Below are 10,554 nucleotides of genomic sequence, written 5' to 3'. Positions count from 1 at the left end.
TTTTTTTGAAATGCTTTTAAAAATACCTTTACAAAATTCCATTGAAAAAATCAAACGAGACAAAACTTGTCACATTACATTCTCATTTACATTCATAACCATACAGGCATTTAAATAAAAAATTAAACATTCATAAATTAAATTAAACATCCATACATGTCTAAAATTAAATATAAATATTCATTTAACAAATTAAATTTATTAGAGTCTTCAAGCAAGTAAAATTGCTCTCAATCCAAAACACTCGAAGGTTTGGAAAAGGTATGGCTCGATCATCATCACAACCTCCTGTCATCGCACATCAGCTCACTCACTTTTTGAAAAACATTAAAACTCATAGGGTCAAACAACACTTGTCTCAATAAGGTAAAATTATACTAACATGTAAATTAGAATAAGTAAGTAGGAATTGCTAAAATTTTTCATGTATTCAGCAAAAGAAAATGCAATGACATTTAACATGCATTCTTAATAACTTATGAAATCATGTAATTGTGAAACTAATTCCAATCAACCATTCATACAAGCAATAAGAACTTAAAATGCATGAATATAATTAAAAATGCATGAACAACTAAAAATGTATTTACAGAAACCTTTCTTATGCATGAATTGATTCTTATCTTTAATTAACTTTTTTTTTAGATGATGCATGTTATGCCTTTCTAATGCACATGCATTTAGGTTTTTCTTTTTAGCCCTATAAATACAAACACATGCATATACCTCGATGAGGGTCGTAGCGCAGGCGATGTTTTCATACATAGGTGGCTTTAGCCTGGTCGAGCACCTTTTGTCAATACCGAGTGAAGGGCGACAAGAGTAAGAGAAGCTCTCAATACCACCATCCTAATGCATCAGACTTTCATTCATGAGTTTCTTCTCATACGGTGTTGCAGTCTAGTGTAGAGGGTTTTTCCTATCTTCGTGGTTGGTGAGGAACAACTTTTCATATTCAAAAATATATTTCTATGAAGTTATAAGTACCGTTTTCTCTCTCTTTGCAAGCCCTTGATTTAGTGTTACATGTTTAGCTTCTTTAATTAAGTTATGTTACATGCAACACCGTATGAGAATCCATAAAAAGGATTTGGCCACATCAGGGTCAATAGATGGATATATTAAACCATTATATTCAAATACGTACTCATGCTTCATTCTTGTCAATCATATGAGCATATGCATGAATAAAATACAGAAATTCATAATCATTGCATGCATTCATTCATTTACATCATCATCATCAATCATCATTATTATATCAGACATATAAGAAAATTATAGTAGGGATTGTCCTCTTTATCATTACAACTGCATTCACAAATTGGATTCTTCGGCCTCTTAATGAGTGAAAGGGCCATGCAGGCCAGCTTAGGCATTCACTTAACATTCAATTCATGCTCCATAGGTAGGCGTATAATTCTTTGCGAAAAATTAACTTACGACAATGTATATGCAGTCTAACAATCATTTGTAATGGCACGCATAACAATATATAATTTACGCAAGTGTTCGGAGAATGGTTCCTAAACTGGTTTTAAACTTGCAAAAAAATTAACTCTATCCGACCGTTACAGAGGTTACAACATTTTTTTTATTCAGCAGTCAGATATGAATATTTTATAATTTATAAAAAAAAATGTCAGCTTTTCGATGCCGCAAACCGTTCATAAAAATTCATCTGCATGAGGAAGTTACGAACTTTTGGTGCAAACCTATACTTTTCTTTTCCAACTATCACAGAATAGTGCTCAATTCATAAATAATGCTCAAAATTTTATAGTATATGTGAAATTTTATTAGCTTTTCAACTCAATAAATCACTCATTAAAACTTTTTCAAATGAGAGAGATACGAGCAATTTATCGATCGAGTGTTAGGTCAGAAATATGTATTAACCGGTATATGCATTCGAATGGGGCCAAAACAGGCCACACGAATTCATATTTCTAAATTTTTTTCACATAAATACCTTTTTAAAATTTATATAAACTACATCTAAATTATTTCTAACTACTCTACCATGGACAAGTTATGGTTTTGTAGCTGTTAGTTTAAAAAATAGACTCGTCTCCCGAAGCCTGTTCCCTCATAAATATATTTGGTAAAATTTATAATTAAGCATGTAAAACATATTGTTTTCCTATGAAATAAAATCAAAAAATTATGCTAAAATTTTAGAGTATTCACATGTGCATCCACTATGATATCTAATTAAAATTTGTATGAAAACAATCTGATATAACATGTTTTTTACTAAAAATACAGATTTTTTTTCTTAGAAACCCGATAACATAAATCACGTATTTTCCTATGAAAACCACCATGAAAATCATTTTAATTTTTATAGCACATCCATATGAACATGATCTACTAATTCTAACCAAAATTTGTAGAAAAACAATTGAGTAGTATGGCTGTTTTAAAAAATGTATGAATTTTATATATGAGAAATTATTTTTTCTTTAGAAACCAATTTTTAAAAGGGTTTTCTTTTGAAAACCCCTTTCTATCACATACTTCGACAGTCTTAAGCCAAAGTTACTTGTGAGAGGCATGATTTAGGGTCTATTCTTATGAAAAATTATAAAAATTTGTGCCCATGAATTTCAATTTACATGTAGAGTATAAAACTCTCTACATTTTTGGCAAAAATTGGTTCCTACGCGTGTAACTTACTCTTCTAGCACAAATCGACCATCCAACATGAGAAACGATCTCACTTACAACCACCTTTCGCTCCTTGCATGAACATTGGTGTTTCTCTTGTTGAGCCAAGGGCAAAAACACCAAGGCGTTTGTATGGGAAAAATGAGGTGAGGAATTTGGGAGAAGATAAAAAAGATAAAAAGAAACTTAAGGGAGAAAAATACGGGGGGGGGGGGGGGGGGGGTGAGCCTCTCCTCTATTCTTATAGTAATTAAGGGTGGCCAAGGGCTGGAGTAAATCTCAACCTTGATCTAAATCTAGGATTTGTTTCCAAATCGAAAATTTCTACTTTCCCTTTTCCGAATTTCGTTTCTTTTTTTATCTTAGGGTATATAATATATTACATATATATCATAATATATACTATATGTATTATATTATATATAGAAGCACAAAGATTGGTCGACTCCCATGAGGTTGACCCCCTTTCCTTATTTTAAATTGTCAACTTGCTTACTTAACAACCAAGTTGACTTGTTATTTATTTTATTTTTTTCTCTCTTTTTTTCTCCTTTCCTTTCTTTTTTTTCTTTTTCTTTCTTTTTTTTCTTATTGATCCAGCCCACCCCCTCCTAGAACCCTCTAGGAGGAGATGCCCCTCTCATGGGAGCCTTAATTTAAAATAAGGCAAGTTTTAACTTTTCAAAATTTGCCTTGGAATTAGGTAAGTTTTAATTAAAACATGATTTAAAAGTTTTTATTAGTTTTTTTTTATGTTTTTAAAACTTTATATTGGAGTGCCACATAGGATGGGACAGCCCATATATAGACTCCTACCTAATTATAAAATTCAATTAGTTCTTGAGTTTCATTCTACTAAATGAAATTCTTAATTGATTCAAATTAAATTTAAATAAAATTTTATAAAAATTCAAATATGAAATTACATGAAGTGACAATAAATAAATTTTGAATTATGCTTAGATGTAAATAGATTTCATTTATTGAATTTTGAATTTTCCTGTATTTAATTCATTTATTTTATATATTATTTCTAAGGATAAATTCATATTTTTCAAAAATCATTTCTGAAGATATGGAATTTCATAAGGTCGATGAAACCCTTGGGTGTGTAGGGGTGTTTTCTTGTCCTTAGATTTTTTTTTGAAATCTTGCATACCCTTTCTCACAATGCCTAGCTCAATACAAAATTTTTGATTTATTATTCAGTAAAAAAAAATACAAAAATCCCTCAAAACATTGTAGGTATTATATTGCCTCTTGGCCACATCCCACAAGGCGACCCAAAAGGATTTCTCCATTGCTCCTCCTTAGGGTGAGACCCTCTATTTATAGATTATAGGAATTCCAATCTCTCATTAAGAAAAGGAGTTACAGTTGATGCCAACCTCCAATCAAACTTTCTTAATTGACAAGACCACCTCTCATTAGGTAATATTTGTAGAGATTTTAGGGATACTACAACCAAATTTAACAAATACAATAATTATAAAAATATCTCAAAAACAAGATTTACAAAAAAACTTATTTGGCAAATCACGACTTTGACTCAATATATCCATATTTATTAGTATACTTTTTGGGGATCACATTGAAAGATATACTAGAGGTACAACCTTAATATAGTATACTCGCAGTAGTTACCATTACAAGCATTAAAAAATCTTCGCTCACCCAATACATAGACATACGGTACCAATATAGGATACATTGATTTTTACGTAGTCGATCTTATCTCGAAGGCTACTAACGAGTGTAGTTATTAATCATTGCCTCTCAGTAAAGTTGTCTTCTCTCACGCATATCAAATTGCTTAATTGGTAAAGAGACAATGTCAGGTCTACTACAAGCATGTGTGTTGCATGCTCTACGATCTCTACCGAGTTCTCAAGTGATTTCCTTATACTGACATCGAGAGTAGGTTTATCTCTTAAAGACCTCATGTTCAAGAGGCCTACTATAGAAAAGGAATAAGGTACACTGAATTATACCATTAACCTGATTTGTGAGACATCAAAGGTAGTGTATCCAAAGTTTTGAGGTTGAGGTTTTTTCTTGTGTCAGGACATGACATATATAAGTTTCCAAATGACCTCATCTTACAACTAAAACTGATAAAACTATGACAAAATCTTGCATAAGTCATAGTTGCATGCAATACCATAATAATTGTTCATGAACATTGTTGAAGAGGAGAAGGGATGACCCGAACCCTAGGTAGAGAGAGGGAGAAGAAGAGAGAGAGAGAGAGAGAGAGAGAGAGAGGGAGAGAGAGAGAGAAGAGAGAGAGAGAGAGAGAGAAGGAGAGAGACGGCTGTGAGAATAGAACTCGATTTCACCAATTAGTTAGGGCTTCTCTCTATATTAAATAGAGAGAGGCAAAAAGGAGAAATTACATGTAGGTCCTTATGAGGACAAAAATTCAAAAACCCTCTAATATAAAATAACTTAAGCAAAGAACCACCTATTTTCAACACTCCCCCTCAAGCTGGAGCATAGATATCAATCATGCTCAGCTTGTCACAACACTTTGAAAAATTTGGCCTAGCAAGGGGCTTTGTAAACATATCTGCAACTTGGTCTTCCGACTTTAGATATTTGGTAGTAATATGACCAGCTTGAATCATATCTCTTACATAGTGGCAATCAACCTCAATGTGCTTTGTTCTCTCATGAAAGACAGGATTGTTTGCTATATATGTTGCAGCTTTGTTATCGCACATCATGGTCATTGGAGAGAGAACCTTCACCTGGAGGTCATGAAGAACAGTGCAAACCCACATCAATTCAGCAGCTGTTTGGGCCATAGCCCGATATTCCGATTCAGCACTTGACCTGGAAACCACAGTTTGTTTCTTACTTCTCCATGAAATCAAGTTTTCTCCCAGAAACACACAGAATCCTGTAGTAGATTTTCTATCTACTACAGATCCAGCATAGTCAGCATTTGAATAGGCTACTATCTCCAGAGTTCCACCTTTCCTGAACCATAACCCTTTTCCAGGGGATGATTTTAGATATCTGAGAATCATTATGGCTGCATTCCAGTGTACTTTTGTTGGTTTGTCCATAAATTGGCTGACTTTGCTTACTTCTAAAGCAATATCCGGCCTGGTCACAGTTACATATAATAACTTCCCTACTAGGGAGCGATAGCTTTTGCTATCAACAGGTTTTGACCCTTCTTCAAACAACTGAACTTTATGGTCCATGGGAATATTTGTTGGTTTAGCTCCCAACATGCCTGTTTCCTTTAATAAGTCAAGAACATACTTCCGTTGAGACAACACCATCCCTTCTCGGCTCCTAGCAACTTCTATACCCAGAAAATACCTGAGTGAACCAAGATCTTTTGTAACAAAGTGTTTTTGAAGATGAGCCTTTGTGGCTTCAATAGCTTTCACATCATCTCCTGTAAGAATAATGTCATCCACATATACCACCATAACAACTATGCCAGAGCTAGTTTTCTTTATAAAAAGAGTATGATCTGCTGCTGATCTATTAAAGCCAAAGCTTGACATTACTTCAAATAACTTTTGAAACCATGCACGATGACTTTGTTTCAAGCCATAAATCGCCTTTTGCAATCTACACACTTTCTGACACTCCCCCTCAACCTCAAAGCCTGGAGGTTGTTGCATGTAAACGGTCTCAGATAGATCCCCATAGAGAAATGCATTTTTCACATCTAATTGGCATAAGCTCCAACCATGCTGAACAGCTACTGAAAGAACAAGACGGATGGTACCCATCCGTGCAACAGGAGAAAAAGTTTCAAAGAAGTCAATTCCATATGTCTGAATATACCCTTTTGCGACTAATCTGGCCTTGTACCTTTCAATAGAACCATCAGATTTGTACTTTATTGTATATACCCATTTATATCCAACAATGTCAGCATCTGCTGGGGAATCAACGAGATCCCAGGTATGTTGAGATACTAAAGCTGTCATTTCTTCTTGCATAGCCAGCTTCCAGCGATTATCAAGTGCTGCCTGTTGATAATTCAGAGGAATAGTTTCAGCAGACAGGGCTGAAACAAATGACTTCAACTGTTGTCCAATTCTGGCATGAGAGACAAAATGAGATATGGGATATAAGGTACATTGTCTTGTCCCCTTACGTAGAGCAATAGGCCTGTTATCATCATCCTGGAGATCACTATTGTCAGTAGAACTTACCTCAGGAGAAGAAGAAGACGAAGGCTCTTGCGGAAGTGGAGCTCTACGCACATATACCAATGGAGGATTATTAAATCTGGAAGTGGATGAAGTTTGATTCGGTAATGGGGGCACAGATTCCAAAGGAAAAGGAGGTATAGGTAATGAAAAAGACTCAGCTGGACAAACCTGCAGCGAGGGACTAGAAATAGAGTAATATGGAGAGGATTCCAGAAAAGATACATCCGCACTGACATACTCTCGGCGAGAAATAGGATCATAACATCGATAGCCCTTTTGATTTTTTGGATAACCGATAAATATGCATTTTGTAGCTTGAGAGGCTAATTTATCACGGTCAGGGCCAAGTTTGTGTACAAAACAAACACATCCAAATATTTTTGGTGATAAAGGGAAAAGTGGAGCATTAGGTTTTAGGATATGTAATGGAATTTGATCACCCACAGAAGACGAAGGCATGCGGTTGATCAGATAGCAAGCAGTGGTAATCGCATCACCCCAGTATGACGTAGGAACATTGGATTGAATCATAATGGTCCTGGCAACATCAAGGAGGTGTCGATGTTTTCGCTCAGCCACCCCATTTTGTTGAGATGAATAGGCACAGGAAGTTTGAGGTTGGATGCCATGATCTTGGTAAAATTGTAACAGACCTTTTGATTTGAACTCGAGAGCATTATTAGTGCGAACAATCTTGACAATAGATTCAAACTGAGTTTTTATTTCAAGAATTAGAGATTTGATAATACTTGGAACTTCAGATCTTTCTTTTATTAAAAATACCCATGACAACTTAGAGAAATCATCAACAATAACAAGAAAGTAACGACACTGAGTCCTAGTAGGAATCTTACTAGGACCCCATACATCTGCATGAAGAAGTTCAAAAACTTTATTACTAGACTGACTATGACTCGAAGGAAACGAACTTCGATGATGCTTGCCCAACTGACATGCCTCACACTGAAATGTTGTGGTGGAAGGAATCTGAGGAAAGACCGACCGAAGCTTTGACAAAGAAGGATGACCAAGACGACGATGCCACTAAACAGGATTGAATGAATGTTCCACTGCAGCATGGACAGTACCCATTGGATGATGTAGGTAGTAAATTCCATTTTCTTCATAGCCTCCACCAATCTTCTTCCCCGTCAGCAAATCCTGAAAATGACAACCCATTGGATCAAATATTACTCTACAGTTTTGTTCTTTTATAAGACAACTAACAGAAAGTAAACTTTGAGGAAAATTTGGAGCATGAAGAGCATTTTTCAACTGTAATGAGGAGGATATTGAAATATTTCCCTGACCAACAACCGGGGAGGAGCTCCCATCGGCTAAGGAGACTCCAATCTGAGCCTTAATATCCTTTAGATCTGAAAAAAACACGAGAATTGCCACACAAATGTATGGATGCACCAGAGTCAATAACCCACTTACTATCAGTCGGATGAAGATGATTTCCGGTTGAATATGCAACACCAGCTACAGGAGGAGTGGAACTCAAAGGTCGAAGAGCTATGAGCTCATCATATTCGGCACGACTAAGAGTGATACTACTCTCATTTTCAGCAATATTCTTTTGTACATTTGTAGCCTCGATAGTAGTCACATTTGCTTTAGGAGTATATGACTTTAATGAAGAAGAGGTTGGCCGACCATGCTTATCCCAGCAACGATCTTCTAAATGTCCAGATTTTCCGCAGAATGTACATTGAAGCTTTCCTTTGCCACCCATACCACGTCCACGTCCTCGTTCTCTGATATTCTGAACATTTCCACGCCCATAACTAGATGGGACAACAAGAGCAGATGACTGAGTCACAGACTGAGATTGTGGCAGAGAGATCGCAAGTCTACTCAGGCGATTGTAAGCATCGGCAAGAGTGGGAACATCTGATCCAGTCAACATTTGAACTTTTGCAACGGAAAAATCTGAAGAAAGACCTGTAAGGAAAAGAGCAACCATGGTTTGTTCTTGATGATCTTTTTGCTTTGAGCAACATAGGGGCCTGTGAGCATTAAGTCTTTCAAACGCAGCTTTGACCGAGGCATAGTACTGGGCCAAGGTCTGATCTCCCTGTTGCAAATTATATATTTCCTGTTCGACTTGCAGGATACGACTCACATTCGTTTCTTGTGAATATGTATCACGAAGATTGTCCCACATCAGTTTGGCTGTATTATAGTAGATCAATCCATCTGCAATATGGGGTTCGACACTATTCATGATCCATGATATAACTATGTCATTATCTTCATCCCAAGTCACATATTTTCCCAATTTCTCATTGGGTTCGCCTTCCAACAAAATATGTTTTCGACGATGTCCAGATACCGACATCATAAAAGTTCTGGACCATCTAGCATAGTTGTTTTCATTCAACCTTACGGAAGAGCCATACGAGAAGGGGTTGGCAAATGCTTTATATTCACCAATGTGTTCCAATTTGGAATCACACTTTGAAGTTTCAGCCATACTAACAAAATATTTCTGTTTAAAAAAAAATCTGGACAGATTTCAAGCAACCTAGCAGCTGTTCACAAAAGAAACACCACGACAATAAGGAACAGCAGGTCACACGAGGAGAATACTCCCCAGCACCACAGGAATCAAGCCTGCAATCTCCACGACAGTAGTGAACAACAGCCAAATAACCACAGGAATTAAGCCTGCAATCTCCACGACAATAGTGGACAGCAGCCCACACACATGAGTCTTGAACAACAGTCCACACACATAACAGTCACGCATCAGCTATAACCAACGACCAAAAACAACTTTCACATAAACATGATGATTTTCAACACAAAAAAAAATGGTTGTTTCCACTACAGAGCTTCCGATGCTGAAACTAATCACGACAGCATGGGAAAAACAATCACGACATCATGAAGGATCACGGCTGATGTGGGTTTGATGCTAAAGTCATGGCAACAGATGTAATCACGACAAACAAAATAATAACGACAGCATGAAGGATCACGGTGGATGCTGAAATCACGACAGATGCTGTAAGTCACGACAACAATTACTGAAATCATATTTGCAGATGCTGTAAGTCACGACAGCCACAAACACCTCATGGCAGCAGACATAGCCATACAACATTAGGATCTGCTATCAGCTGCCACACCCAGGCGTTACCAGATGTGAAGAAAAAAAATTTACGACTGCCTGACCTGAGTACTCCCACGATGTTCTCTATGTTGTTATTTAGGTCTGATAACAGATCTAGGCCAGATCTGTCATCAGATCTAAAAAAAAAAATTTAATCGACACCTGGTTTGAGGATGTAGATCACGCTCCTGAGATCAGCTCGATCACGCTCCTGAGATCGCTAGCTCTGATACCATGTTGAAGAGGAGAAGGGATGACCCGAACCCTAGGTAGAGAGAGGGAGAAGAAGAGAGAGAGAGAGAGAGAGAAGGAGAGAGACGGCTGTGAGAATAGAACTCGATTTCACCAATTAGTTAGGGCTTCTCTCTATATTAAATAGAGAGAGGCAAAAAGGAGAAATTACATGTAGGTCCTTATGAGGACAAAAATTCAAAAACCCTCTAATATAAAATAACTTAAGCAAAGAACCACCTATTTTCAACAAACATAATCACGATAATACTTAAATATCCATGGATTTCATCAAAAGTTAAGCAAGGCCATATAAAATTTTCAACATTTTCCACTTGGCCTAAATAA

The sequence above is a fragment of the Nuphar pumila genome, chromosome 6 (genome assembly GCF_984573655.1).
Source record: "Nuphar pumila chromosome 6, dmNupPumi1.hap1.1, whole genome shotgun sequence".
NCBI lineage: Eukaryota > Viridiplantae > Streptophyta > Magnoliopsida > Nymphaeales > Nymphaeaceae > Nuphar > Nuphar pumila.
Note: the sequence above shows the minus strand (reverse complement) of the source record.